This window comes from Sorghum bicolor, chromosome 7 (genome assembly GCF_000003195.3).
Source record: "Sorghum bicolor cultivar BTx623 chromosome 7, Sorghum_bicolor_NCBIv3, whole genome shotgun sequence".
NCBI lineage: Eukaryota > Viridiplantae > Streptophyta > Magnoliopsida > Poales > Poaceae > Sorghum > Sorghum bicolor.
The window spans coordinates 37162317-37178207 of NC_012876.2; the positions used below are offsets into that span (position 1 = coordinate 37162317).

The 15891-nt window shown below is 41.3% G+C and overlaps 1 long non-coding RNA gene across 1 annotated transcript; it reads left to right on the plus strand.

Annotated features, from left to right (window-relative positions):
• On the plus strand, positions 660 to 1034 carry LOC110436859. Its single transcript, XR_002454729.1, has 2 exons — positions 660 to 747; positions 839 to 1034. It is a non-coding gene; the product is annotated as an uncharacterized LOC110436859 (long non-coding RNA).

A 15891-nucleotide genomic window follows, 5' to 3' on the forward strand; every position in this document is an offset into this window, starting at 1 on the left:
AGCCATAACCTCCCCCTCATCTTCTCTCTTTTTCTCACGCTGATCCATGTTTACTTCTCCACACTCCTCTCAAGCAAACACGGAAGAACATCCATAATTCTCATGGTAACACATCTATTCACTCCTTTCTTGACAGCATCTCTTTAATCCATTGGTTTTGCTCTCACTTCAATGGCATGCATGCACATAATAACCAGCCCCATCTCTCCCTTTTTTTCACACGCAAAAACCAGCAGCCATCTCCTTTCAATCCCCTCTTGATGGCACCAATTTTTACTCCAATTTACTCCCCTTCATTTGCATGCTCTCATGCAGCAAACTACAGCTATAAAACCCCCTCATCCCCTCCTCTCTCCCTCACGCAAGCACCAGAGAAGGAGCATCCCATCTCCTCCCCTTCCTCCATCAGATGGGCGCCCCTCCTCCTCTCCTTTTCCCCATGGCTGCAGCTCCAAATCCCTCTCATTCATCTCCAACAAAATGGAACCACATGATCAATCGGAGTATGTTATGCTACTGGTTCTATCTTCTAGGAATGACAGCAACAATTGGTGAGATTTTCTCCTTGTTGTTCATCTCTTATATATCCCCTTGCTGATCTCAACAAATCACAGGACCTCAAGAAATTCCTCATGATAATCCCTAATGCACAGAGATGAGGTTGTGCTTCCTATTGAACTCCATGCAGTGATATTCCTCGCTTCTTATCGTGGTTTGCCGCCGTTGCTACTACTGCTGTGCAGCATGGTGAGGACACTCCAACTCCTCCACTCTCACCTATATGCTCACTCTATCTTCTTCCTCTAATTTCCTCTCCTCCCTTTTTATGAAATTGCAGTGCCCTGGCTGCGATGAATCCGTTATGCCACTGCACATATTTTCCCGTCGCTGGAATCCAGGAATCGTTTGCATTGTGCTGCGGTAAGGGTCATGGTTTTCTCTGTTTTTGCTGAGAAACTCATGTTCATCATGTCCCCTCCTTGTTGTGACCTTTCAAGGAAATACCATGCTGCTGCAGTGCTTCATGGAGGCCATCTCAATGTGCCGTGTCGCCTTCCGAAACCAGCAGCACGTCCCATCGATTGTCGACCGTTTTGCTGTCCATTATTGGCGTTGGTTGCCATCGAGATCATGTCCAGCAACCATGAACCTCGATGTGAGCCCCTCTCCCCTGTCCCCATCTTTTATACATATTCTTTTCCATAAATCATGAGCCATAGTCCAAGTTTGATCAAATTCTGTCAAAAGTTTTCCCGCAATTGTGTTGCTGTACTTTTTGGATAGCAGTGCTATTGCCGGTCAGCGTTCATGTTCTCCATTGATCTGTCAAGCTCTATGATGAATCCTTTGAATATAACATCATTTATATATTTGCACACGTCCCTGCAAAATTTCATAGCGAGAGACTTCAAGATGAAAGAGATATAATCGTCTTTTCAGTGTTTGCTGTCCCTGCTATTTCAGCAGTGTTGTGCCTCTGTTTGGTAGTGATGTTCCCCATAATACATTAGTCAAATCATCAAACCATTCATACAGCATGTGTGTCCTATCCTTGCACATGCCTCTGCAAAGTTTCATGGCTATAGGATCAAATGTGGAGGAGATATGATCCTATCTTTTGCTCACTGTCCCTGCTGCCCCGCAGCAGAGTTCCAGCTGGTTGGCATGCATATTCCCGATGTTCCATCACTCCAGTAACTGTGTCCTTCAACCACAATGTGGCTTATATTGTTGCACATGCCTCTGAGAAATTCCATGGCCATAGGATTCATGATAAAAGAGAAATGTTTCTATCTTGTGCTTGCTGTCCCCGCAGCCCCTCAGCAGAGTTCCTGCTAATTGGCGATTGTGTTGCCGAAAATCCACTACTCCTTTTGTCAAATCCTATTACCCACCTGTGTATAATAAACTTGCACATGCCTCTGCAAGTTGGTTTTTCCATAGGTGCCACGATTGTCGTGATATAGTGGTCACAGTAACTGCTACAGCTGCTGTCCAGCAGACCGCAGTGCAAGTCCTTTTGCAATCATGTTTTCCCGGTCCTTCAATACTTAGAATAACTTGTTCTTTTGCCACAATATACTCCATACAGTCCACAACAAGCCCACAAAAATGATCTCAATTTGGTGCTGCTAAGACCATGTTCTTTGTAATCATAACCACCACTGTCCGCCACTAGGTTTGCTCAACCGGTGTGCAAATCGTCATCATCGTGCTTCCCTTTTATGTAACATTTCACTAGTGCAGCCATTAGTCATAATATGTTCCATGTATACTCTTCACAAATCCATAGTAATCAACAAATCTTCTATAGATCTTTGTGCTCCATAAATCTCGCGTCCACGTTCATCATGTTTACTCTAGTCCTATCATTTATCGAACCTTCTAGTCTCTATCTGATATATCTTCTAATCATGACTTTTATGTCAGTTGTTTTTGCGCTCAATTATCGTAGTTGCAAGTTCTACGTGTTTAAAACTTTTATCATATTTTGTAATGCTTGATGTATTGTTTTTAGGTTCTTGTGATGCTTGTACCGGTTGATTGCTAACGTTAGAAGAGGATCTCTACAAGGATGATCAAGAAGTTGGATAACAAGAATTTGGAAGGCAAGTGTAACATGAGTTTTCCTTGTTACCTAATAACTATTTAATAATCTCTTCATGTGCATGTGTCTAAGATGATAAACCCCTAAGGACTTTACCTAGAACCTTTGTTATCCTGAATCCCTTGTTACCTTGGATTTTGCATATGGGTAGTTTTGCTTAGTTTGCAATCACCAAACTATATAATGTTAATCTTGACTAATGGATTATGTAAACAATGATAAAATGATGCTTTTTAGCAACATGGATAGAAGGGGGCTAGAGCATTGGGCCTTTTGGGTGCTCTAGTCTGCCCTCCGTAAGGACTGAATCTTAAAGCGGCCACCCAGGATTTACCGTACAGCCATGAGAGCTACATGGCTCTGGCTTTAGCTCAGTAAACTGAACTTCTCTAACTTGTTAGTGGTTACCGAAAGGCGCAAGAGGGAGGTGCCTCGTGGTTTATAGTTGTTTTCCTACCTTGGTGTGTACAGTGCCGCGACCACATGTGCCTCTTGGAGGAGGACACCTATGCACACTTGCCATTGAAACCTCGCGGCTACTAACTTGTTAGGGGGACTTTCGAAAGGCTTCATAGTGAACCCCTGCCGACTTACCTTGGAAGTGGGTCAAGAGGCTGATCACCTCGGGCATATGGGTAACACGACTCATGGTGAAAGTGTACAAGCTCTGCAGAGTGTTTTAAAACTGATATATCAGCCGTGCTCACGGACACGAGCGGCCTGGATCCTTTTCGAGATAGATGGTTCTATGGATGGTTTGGGTGAGAGTAATGTTGATGTTAATTCTACTTCTCACCTTGGGAGCTTAAGCATAACCTAGCAACATAGGTTTAATAATAAAATATTACCAACTAAAAATGCTTATCACAGTCAAACCAAGTCAAGCCTTTTGAGCCTTGCATCCCCTCATGTTATACTTGTTGAGTATGGTGCGCTCACACTTGCTTTACATTCAACAATGAAAAATCCCGGATGGGTACCAGATGGTGATACGAAGGCGAAGTTCCCTGAGAAGTTCTAGGAGTACTAGGCGAGTGTACCCCCAGTCAACCGTCCCTGTGGAAAATGGAGACCCAAAGTGAAGATTAGGATTAGTTTCCGCTATGCTTTGTAATAGATGTAAGCCATGTTGTAACTATGTTTCGATATATAATAAAGCATTGTTCTTGATATTCTCCATATTTGTCGCTATATGTGTCGTGTGGACATCCTGGGCACACATATAGTTAGCGCTTGGTATTTTTTGGAAAACCGGGTGCGACAGGGGCCATGATGGGATATTGCCCCTGCTACACTATGCCAGTTCGTACTTTTCTCCAGTCCTGAGGATAAAGCTAAAAAAAGTAGAGATTTGATGGGTGCTTCTTCCCCTATCACGCTTCCCGTGACTGCCGGGTTAGGTGGGAGCATGGCAGCCGCATTAAATGCTCTGGCTCCTGTACCCACGACAAGCAGCAGGGAACACTTTTGCGCTTGAGGCCTGTTGATTCGTCGTCGCTATTTTTGTAATCAACGATCGCTGGCCATCGAGCCCTTATCGATTCGCTCGACCCTGTTTCTGTATTCGAGGCTATGGTCGACACCGCGCCCTGATGATTACGTATTTATGTCAGAGCGTCGAGCTTGAGCCTCGAATTGTTCATGGATCCTTACATTATGAGCACTAGCAGGGGTACCCCCTATTGACATCCTCGACAAGATGAATGAAACTTCTCCAAACCTAAACATATACTATAGCAAACAAAGGTAACATAAAAGCACTATAGATATTTACTCAAATAGTGATGAAAGAGTATTATTATTGTTTAGCACAATGAGCATATCGTATCTACGTAAGCATATCCCTCAAGCTTGACTTTTGCAAAAGTCAAGATTAAATGAAAGTAATTCAATGTTGCATACTGATTGGTTGGACATACCTTACATTTGTCACTCCTTCGATCTTATTGCTCTAATCTTGGAGGGTTAGTGACAAGAATACCCGAAGGAATATTTTCATAATTATAATTCTATGCTCAATAACAAGGTAGCACAATGGAAGAACACTCATGTCATGGTCTAAACAATGCTTGTTTTAGGACACTAAGCTTGTCCTTGGGAAACCTTCAAGATGTGGTTTGGCGAAGTGGTTTCCCTTCCAACACCACTCTAAGTGTATTATTCACCACAATGAGATCTACAATATTTATGGTAAACATATGTGTCTACAACCACCCTCTTAATGATTTATGAATAGGTAGGATAAGGGGGTTGAGGATCTCGTGTGTCATAATATTAGAGACTAATTGATCCAGGAGATTTCTCATATGAGTATGGGTCTGCTAGGGTGTTTAATAAAATAATTCACATGCTCGACAATATGATCTCCCTTTTCAAACTCCAAGGGTGTCCCTTCATGGTTGTCTATAGGCAATAAGTTTGCCTCTATTATCTCATGCCTATGACATTTATTAGATATTTTATTTTCTATGATTTCCCATGAATTGATGTCCCTAAGGTTGGTCTCATCTCAAGCTTTCTCTAAAGTTGGGTGAGTTTTGATTATCAAAGAAATTGATTTAAGCTCAACATTTGAATTTAGACAAAGTTTAGATACTAGTGCTAAAACTTCATCCATTCTTTGACAATAGCATATGTATTTATAATATGTTCTACGTGTTCCTGCTATTTTTGTTGCTCTTCTTGGGTATTCCTATAATTTTCATGACTCCTATTCTTAGGATGCCTTGATGGATTTCTAGGGTCATTATGAAGTTTAGTAGAAGGAGCATAAAAAGATTTATTGGTGTCAAGGATGGGTTTAGAGATGGGTTCACATTTAATATGGGCATAGAAGGGGAGAAGATAGAATTTATTTCTAAATGGCTTGGCTCTCCTTCTATGGCATCACTTGGCATGCCATCCTTGAATTTTTCCCAATGTCTTTTTAGGAAGGAAAGGAAGTTGATGATGCTTTTCTCAAGATACTCTTCTAAGAAGATCTGATATGCATTGATTTAGGAGCATCTTAGCTAATTGGAAGTCTAAATCATCAAAGTGGAATTTTAAAGGTTTAGGATTGATAGCTAAATCTTAGGAATGAGATGATTGTGTTTTAGCTACCAAGACTTCTGTTTTTAGTTTGGATAATAAATCCTTTCTTCTTTTGAGGAGTTGAGAAATAGCCAGAGCAACTCTTTTGAGCATAAACTCTTGATTTTTAAAAAAAGATAAGTAAGGACTCTCGAGAAGATAAATCAAAGGATTCCTTGTAACTCTTGGTAAGACCCAAATGTTGAATAAACATGGGGCCTAGCAACCCAAGGTCAGGATTAATGATCCCATGATATATTTGAGAAGGGTTTATTATATTATGTAGACATGGGCATAGCTTATAGATATTATGATAATGTTTATTCTTTAAGCTTTTGCACATGCCATAAAGATAGGTGTGGAATTTAAATAAATATCCATAAGGATAAACACAAAAATAATGAAGAGACTGGGATAAAATAGGAAAAGATAAAAGTATAATACAAGATTAAGCTAGACCAAGTCAAAATCAACAAACCGTTCCACGGCAACGGCGCCAAAAATGCTTGTTGACACTTCTAACGTCATTGCTAAAAATAGAGATAAACCCTATCCCCGGCAATGGCGCCAAAAATGTTTGTTGGTATAAATTAATTGCACTCTATTTAAATAGATTTAAGTAGGATTATCTGCTAGCGTATAGATATCATACCAGTGTCACATTTTACCCGGAGGTTTTAAATATCATATCCACAGGGAACAGTTGTGATGATGACAAAGTATATAGACTTAACCCTACAATTAAGCTAGATCATATCAAGAAAAAGGAAATAGCTAATGGACTCTGGTTCTGACTCCGGTAAACTTTGTACAATATCGTCTTATCGGGCAAATAACCCAAATAGGAGAAGAAATAGAGTAATCTCCTACCACGCACCTATAAGCCTATCAGTCCTATCAACAGGAAGTGGACTACAGAGGAATCAACATAGTTGTCACCTACACGAACTACCACTGTTCGGCTGAGCAGGGGACGTTCATAAGTAAACCTAGCCTAGGCACCACGCCTACACTACAAAATACTACTTCAACTAAGTAATGACAAAGATCAAAGCACTAAATATGAGTTGTGAACCAAAGAACGAATAAGAACAAGTTGCTTACTTAAATCAGAATGGTAAGTACAAAAGTACCTCAGAATGCAACTCTGAGCGAGGGAACTGGATCTAGAAGAATACAACCACGAAGAAGCGCCGACAGGCCGGAACTCCTCTAGAATCTCTACTCCTCTACTCAATCTCTCTAATTTCTAAACAAGACTAGATCTAGAAGAACTAGTCTCTCCTAATTGCTGCATCTAGATGAACTAGAACTAGATCAACTAGAGGGATCCTAACCCTAATTATGTAGAGAATTGTTGACGGTCCTTAATGCTCACATTTAACCATCAACTAATCATAGAAAAGGATCCAAATGCATCCAACACCTAGACTTAGGGTTTTATCTGACAGAATTCCACGAGTTTTGGTGTTTGTCTATTTTTGCAGGGGGTTATCAGGAAATACGGAGGAAAGGCCCACACGTCGGGTTTACGTAAAGATATTAACGTGCTGCACAATTATCTTACATCTAGAAGATTCCAGAAGCCACGAGACCGAAGCGGAGGCGAAACGGGGCCAGAGATAGGGCGCCCGCCCTGTCCTACTGGGCGCCCGCCCCCTCCCTGAGTCCAATCAGGACTCTGCTTTGCGGGAGATCTCCACCGACCTAAAGGATGAATCTAAACCATACAATCTATGTCGGTTTGATCCAAGGGCCCAGATTCACTTGAAGGGACTATAAAACCAGACCCCCCGGCCCCTGGAGATCATACCTCTTCTACAGAATCAAAGTTAGGGTTTCAATTCTTCATCCAAGTAGAGAGGATCCCTCTAGTTCTTCTAGTTCTACCTCTAGTTCATCTAGATCTAGTTCTAGTTCATCTAGTTCTAGTTCTAGTTCTTCTAGTTCTAGTTCTAGTTAGTTCTAGTTGTAATCTAGAAAATAGGGAGAGAGAAGAGGAGAGCGGAGGAGGAGCCAGATCTGTCGGATCTTCCTCAACATTATACTTTTGCAGCATCTGGTTCGTTCTTCATCGTTCTCCAGGTTCTTCAATTCATAATTCCTGAGTTCTTTAATTACTTTTATTTACATTCAAGTTATTTATTGGATTCCCGCTTGCATCAAGTGCTCTAGTCTTTATAACGCTAGAGTAGTAATTAATAAATTAGACGTGGTGTTTAGTCTTGCGATTACCTGGAATTGCACCCAATCCTGCGGATTGTTGTGGTAGCCCTAGGGTAGTGACAACCCTAACGGTCGACGTATTCCACCACGTTCGGATCGGTGTTTGTAGGACCGTAGTCGGAGCTTCCTAGCCCCCTTCTCATCTCTTTGTGTGGTTAGTGTTCTGATGTCCCGATATAGATAATCTTGAAGTAATTCTTGATTCTTAGATCAACTAGAGAACTCTCAGGAAACTCCCTCTCTTCCCACCAAAAATAATTGGGCGATCTTGGATCTTAATTAGTACACTCACGTTCTCTGTGGAAAATCGATACTCTGGAATACTCCCGGGTGAAAGCTACATCGGTATCCGTGCGCTTGCGGATTTTTTCTGTTTGCGTTTAAAATACCCAACAAGCCTTCTGGCGCCGTTGCCGGGGAACGGTAGCTGTGCTAGTTTCGAACCAAGTCGTCCGTGTATCCTTTTTCTTTTCCTTTTTTACCACACTCACCTTATCATTTTCACCATACCACATGGATTTCACTCTAAGCATTAATGAGCATGGAATTTATTTCATAACCACTTCATTTACTCCATGCTCATATGCAACACCTTCACAATCCATTAGTCTCTCCAACATCACCACATTCGAGATCTCCAACCCCCACTTCCTTTCTATTTATAAAAACTTTAAAAGGGCGGTTGTCGATGCATATGTCTATAACAAATTTTGCAGATCTCGTTGAGTTGATCTTGATATAGGTCAGCGTTGGAGGGGAAACCACTTCGCCGACATAAATTAATGGTTTCCCAAGGACAAGCTTAGTGTCCTAAAACAAGCACTAATCAGATCGTAACATGAGCTTTTAATTATTTGCAACATTACCTTGTGTATTGAGCATATAAGGATAATTGTAAAAAAATTCCTTCGGGTATTCTTGTCACTAACCTTTCCAGGATTGGAGCAAGAAGATCGGATGAATGACAAGCACAAGGTATGTCCAACCAATCATCATACAACATTGAATTAAATTCAACCAAACTTGAATTTTGCAAAATTCAAGCTTGGGGGAGTACTTTATATAAAAACATCATTTGCCATGTTGCTATGTTGGTTGTCCCTACCTTTGAGACATGCTCAATTTGTTAAATAGTAATCACACTACTTCATCTCCACTTGAGTAGATCTTTATAAATGCCCTCATGCTACCTTTATTTGCTTTAGTATATGTCTAGGTTTGGAGTAGTTTCATTTATCTCTTAATTAAGCATGGTGCTTAGTTTAGGAATGATGATCTTACTTCCAAAGGATTTTAAATTAAGCTTGATGCTTAGGTTAAAATTTCCTCCTAAATCAAATTAGACATGGTGTCTAGGTTGATCTTTGAGCCGATAGTATGCTATAGTAGATATTGGATATTTTGTTGGACTAACCCCTGTAGGAAAACTTTTAATATCGACTTGGGAAGTCCTGAGATAAACTCACATTGGAGACAAAGAGAGAGACACATGAAAGTTAACAATTTACACAAGGAAGGCATAGCTCACAAGAGATGATCCATGGTGGGTGCCACAAACACGATGCATAACCGCTAAGAAAGAAAAGCTTCCACAAGGTGATACTATACCATCACTCTTCAAGTAAGGTAATATCTTAAGGTACTTGACTATCACTTTTATAAGTTTCTCCTTGGTTCTGGCATTCATATGAATAAAAGAGACAAACATGTATGATCTACAACTCTAGATTAACCAACCCAATCGATTCAACATGTTTAGTCCTTCCACCTTTGTGATCCCACAATCCTAATCATATGAGCTAAAATGTTGCACACTCAATCTTTGGAAAATGATAGTCATGTAATGAAAAAAAATTTTACTTAGATAGATTATCTTTCCATAAGGTTGAGTGATCTGATCAGACAAATGTTTTAAATGTTACACTCATGGTCTTATTATCCATCAACTTTGTCTTGCTCACTATGCTTAAGGTTAGAGAGAACAAATGCACTTTTGGTTCTGTTGGTGTTTTCCACCAACAGGGCCCATGCACTTGATCTCTCCCTTGTCTCTACGAGCAGGTACACTTCGAGCAAAATATGAAGGAGTTTTATAACTCCCAGACTCCACTAAGTGAAGAACCCAGATCTACGAGCACAAACACACTGGAGATACTGGACACTTAGGCAATCACTGCCCGGAGATGCTTGAGAACGTAACTACTGGAGTAACCCCATTGTGGAAGTAATTACTGACCTTCTGCCAGTCAAGAGAGGCAATCCAGGATGCCCTGTCATCTTGATCTCCATCGGCATGGTGGACTTCCCAGAAGCACTCTGCGACTTTGGCTCCAGCGTCAACATTATGCTCAGGGTACTCTATGAAAAATTCTTTACACATCCTTTCCTAGAAACAACCATGTGTTTGCAGCTTGCAGATCGTACGCTAAGTTTCCCAAAGAGAATATTGAACAACCTCTTCGTCCGAGTTGGTACCTTGTACGCCCCAGCAGACTTCGTGGTGATAGAGACTGGTACTGATGAGAGGGCACCCATCCTAGGGAGGCCATTCCTGAACACCTCGGGAGCTGTCATCTACGCTAGTGCTGCCAAGATCAGTTTCTACATCAAGGGGAAGAAAGAGACGTTTTCCTTCAAGAAAAAGACTACACAAATCTTAGAGCAATCCTGACATGAACCAAGGAAGAGGACCAACAGGAGGAACAGGAATAAGCAAATGTAAACCAAGTCAGCTAAGATGGTCACTGCAGTTCAAGGAGGTCAAGATCGTCGACTTAAGTCACCATTCCTCACCAAAAAGGACGACCCTGGTGTCCCAAGCATCGAGTGCACAATCAACGGATATTCTTTTCAGAAGACACTCAACGACACCGGATCTAACGTCAACATAATGGCCGCAGTCACTTATCAGCTCCTGCATGGAACCATGTCCCTACAACCAACATACATTCAGCTCCAGATGGCAGATCAGACATTCTGAAAGATTGAAGGTTATTGACATGGGATAAGACGAGTACGATCCACCCATCATCCTTGGAAGACCGTTCTTTAGCACCATTAAAGCAATCATAAACATTAGAACTGGAGAAGTCCACATGCACTTCCCCTCTAACAAGGTACGCCGCTATTTTACTGACCTTAATTATATAGTTGAAGACTCTAAGCAGGTCAGAACAAGAAGAAGACGACGCAACCGCAAACAGAGGAGGCAAATCATCAAGGATGGATGGGCAGACTACGAAGGAGAAGTGGTAATGTCTGAAGACATACAGCTTGAACAGAACTGTCCTGAGGAGACCATAGCACCAAGTCAGGTGTGGAGAAAAAAGATAGTTATACATGAAGAGCAGGCTCCACCGGAACCACCGACTACGCCATCCAGCGAATCCCAGGACGACTGAGAAAATGGAGAGTTCCGTTCGGAGGACTTAAAAACACCGAACGCCTTGCCAAGAGGTAAACTTGGTAGTTATCTTTTTCCTTTCAATTATTTAAAATAGGTTGCTTAGTTAATCACGTTCATATCATCTTAAAAAGAAAATAAAAATGTTAAAAATAGTAAGCCCCATGTGAGTATGCTCATGGCATAAAACCCATAAGTACATTCACTGTGGTGGCATAAAAATAAAATAAATATATTCCTGTCCTATAAAAATAAAATTATGAAAATAGATTTATGATCCTACCAAAGAGAGTAAAATTTATTGAGGAGGCTCAACATGATAAAGGCTAGGTATTTATGCTAACACTTAACTAGTTCCATAAAGCTTTGTTGTCTATTTGAGCTCCACAGAATTCAAGGATCAAAGAAGACTAGCAGACGGAGGACATCCTAATCACTGTCAGGGTGCTGCCGACATTCAAATACACCTCCGCCACCTGCTAGCTACATCAGAACAAATTACGTCAAAATCCAGCTTGGGGGAGAGCACTCCCATTTATCCAGCTAAGTGTTCTACTCATCTTTATACTTACTCAAATAATAAAAAGATGCATAATCATGAAAACCCAAATAAAGATTTTATGCTTATATATATATATATCTTTGCTTAGTTTGCTAAATAAATAAATAAATAAAGTTTGCTATGAACCCTCATGATAGCTCTCATATGGAAATGATGAATAGTTACTCTGCCATGACTAGTTCTCAAAATTGAAATCTCTCTCAAGTTTAGCCATAACTGTTATTAATTAAGATTTGCTCTAAACCTGAACTTGTGGGAAGAGTACTTGATCTGAAGTCTAAGTCGTTAACGGATATGATATGGGAAGGTTGAGCTGTTGTTTATCTGTTCCTAGAGATGCTAGAATTCTGGAAAATTTTATCTTTGAAAATCTTTAAAATATTACATGATGAGTTCCTGTATGATGAGAGTTTAAATTCCTACCACAGCCATATATACATGCTTGCTAGACTTTGAGCCACACATCTACTTTTTACTGCTTATGAGCATTGAGTGTGGTCAAGCTGTGTAGACCCTTAGGAGCTTGTCATGTGGTTAAGTCAAGATTCACTTGCACGTTCACTCATACATGCTGCTTCTACTCTGGAAGTACGCATCCACACACATCCACTCATTTTCATCTCCAGAGCCACCAAAAAATATTCTACTCCTAATCCGGGAGAGAATAGCCAAAAACATTTCTGTTTTTCCCCTGTGAAATAAATGCTCAAGTTATCTTGGTTACTATCACTTGCTATATTATTTCAGGAGATGAGTGCTCTAATATAAAAAAAAGAGAGGAAAAAATAAATAATACGAGGAAATAAAAAGGGGCAAGTGCCCGGAACCTCGAAAGAAAAGAAAAAAAAAGAAAGTGAGACGAGAGGTAAAAATGGACAAGTGTCCGACAGTAGAATTAGGGGTACAAGATACCCACCTGAGAGGAAAAAAAATATATAGAGCATCTCATTCTCCTCAAAAAGTTTCAAAAGAGCAAGAAAGGTATGTATCCCCTCAAAAGAGCACAAGTAGAATTAGACTTTCACCATTGTTATCACCATCATTACCATGCACCATTCATTCGCCACACATGCACATCTTGATTTGACTTATTGACTTGTTCTTCTGGATCCATGGTTTGACTATGCAATAAATGTCATGTAAGTATGTATTAGCTGTCTCCCACCTATGAGCTCCAGATATCAAAACCTTATAAGAGTAGGGTGAGAGAGAAGGCAATGCCACTATGCCTTACACCACAAATACCACATACTTTGAGAGAAGGCATATACCAATACTGCCTTGGTAAGGATCCAGAAATACCACAAAAGAGAGACTAGACAGAGTCATACAAGGAATCTCTGAGTTTTATTTGAAAATCTGCAAAAACTCCAGAGCTATAGTTGATCAAGAACATGAGACATGGCGCTTGATTAGACCGTTCTATCTTTTAACTGCTCAAGAAACAAGTGATGGTTGCAAGTCCCATGGTGAAAGGTAAATGAGTAAGTTTTAAGTCTTAACAGTTTACTCTAACCAGAGATGAGAACTTGTTTAAATGCATGTGTATCTTTAAGTTATGAAAGCACTGCAGAAACTCTTGAGTTCATCTTTGCTCAGGGACGAGCAAAGGTTAAGCTTGGAGGAGCTTGTTGACGGTCCTTAATGCTCACATTTAACCATCAACTAATCATAGAAAAGGATCCAAATGCATCCAACACCTAGACTTAGGGTTTTATCTGAAAGAATTCCACGAGTTTTGGTGTTTGTCTATTTCTGCAGGGGGTTATCAGGAAATACGGAGGAAAGGCCCACACGTCGGGTTTACGTAAAGATATTAAAGTGCTGCATAATTATCTTACATCTAGAAGACTCCAGAAGCCACGAGACCGAAGCGAAGGCGAAACGGGGCCAGAGACAGGGCGCCCGCCCTGTCCTACTAGGCGCCCGCCCCCTCCCTGAGTCCAATCAGGACTCTGCTTTGCGGGAGATCTCCACCGACCTAAAGGATGAATCTAAACCATACAATCTATGTCGGTTTGATCCAAGGGCCCAGATTCACTTGAAGGGACTATAAAACCAGACCCCCCTAGCCCCTGGAGATCATACCTCTTCTACAGAATCAAAGTTAGGGTTTCAATTCTTCATCCAAGTAGAGAGGATCTCTCTAGTTCTTCTAGTTCTACCTCTTGTTCATCTAGATCTAGTTCTAGTTCATCTAGTTTTAGTTCTAGTTCTTCTAGTTCTAGTTCTAGTTAGTTCTAGTTGTAATCTAGAAAATAGGGAGAGAGAAGAGGAGAGCGGAGGAGGAGCCGGATCTGTCGGATCTTCCTCAACATTATACTTTTGCAGCATCTGGTTCGTTCTTCATCGTTCTTCAGGTTCTTCAATTCATAATTCCTGAGTTCTTTAATTACTTTTATTTACATTCAAGTTATTTATTGGATTCCCGCTTGCATCAAGTGCTCTAGTCTTTATAACGCTAGAGTAGTAATTAATAGATTAGACGTGGTGTTTAGTCTTGCGATTACCTGGAATTGCACCCAATCCTGCGGATTGTTGTGGTAGCCCTAGGGTAGTGACAGCCCTAACGGTCGACGTATTCCACCACGTTCGGATCGGTGTTTGTAGGACCGTAGTCGGAGCTTCCTAGCCCCCTTCTCATCTCTTTGTGTGGTTAGTGTTCTGATGTCCCGATATAGATAATCTTGAAGTAATTCTTGATTCTTAGATCAACTAGAGAACTCTCAGGAAACTCCCTCCCTTCCCACCAAAAATAATTATATAGTTATCCTTGGGCGATCTTGGATCTTAATTAGTACACTCACGTTCTCTGTGGAAAATCGATACTCTGAAATACTCCCGGGTGAAAGCTACATCGGTATCCGTGCGCTTGCGGATTTTTTCTGTTTGCGTTTAAAATACCCAACAAGAATATGAAGCACTGAGGTGTAGAATGCCTCCAGGGAGGGGGGTCAGCCCCTCTATTTATAGCCCTGTGGGATCAACGTGCACCGTAGGATGAAACCAACTTAACCAAGGGCCAAGATGCATCAAAAGAGGTGGTGGAGGAAGCTTCCGAAAGGCGGTGGCCAGAAACCCTAGGGGGGCAACGGCTGACGCTAGGGTGGGGCCGGCCGGCCCCACCTGGCGGCCGCTGGCCCCCCATTGCTTCTGGTGTCTTCTAGATCCTTCCCACATCCCAATTGTGATGTTGCCGTGGTGGATAAGTTTCGTGTTTATTTTGCACTAGAATCCCTCTTTTTAGCTTTCCTGAAATTCACCCTGGAAAATATAGAATATGCAAAACTTGTAGAAATTTTTAATTTAAACCCTATACTAGTTTGTATTCATGTTCTCCTTCGAGTTTAAAGTTCTGATAAAAGTTGACGTTATCGACCATCAACACCCTGAAATCAGTTATGTCTCCGACCGTGACAAGGAACTAGTCTGGGCTGACGTGTTGCAACAATATTTCACGCTAGACACAAACAATTCAGAGTTGAAGGATAGAGTTCAGGATTGGTCTATGAACAATATGGCCACATAATTCCAGTGTTGTAAGAAGCATCTATATAATGACTATATCAAGAAGAACAAGACTAAGAACTTTGTCAAGTTGCGGCTATTTTGGGATGAGTTTGTATAGTTCAAGACGTCGAAAGAGGGTCAGCAATGGGTGAGAAGGAACCAAGAGAATGCCTAACACAAGACCTACCACCATAGGATGGGATCAGGTGGCTACCCTACTACCATTCCTAAGTGGGAAAAATCCAAGCAAGAGCTAATTGATAGGGGGTTGGTGCCAGAATACGTCGACTGGCCTGAGCGCGCCAAGCACTGGTTTTTTACTCATGGGGGTAGCTTGGCCCTAGAGACCGGAAAGGTCGTGTATGGGGAACGCATCCAAGCTGTAGTAGAAAGATTTCATGAAGCTCGCTCCATCGCTCAAAGTGGACAGTGGCAGCCGAACAGAGATAAAGATGAGCTGACATACACCCTGGGGAACCCTGAGCATGGTGGACGGACGAGAGGCTATGG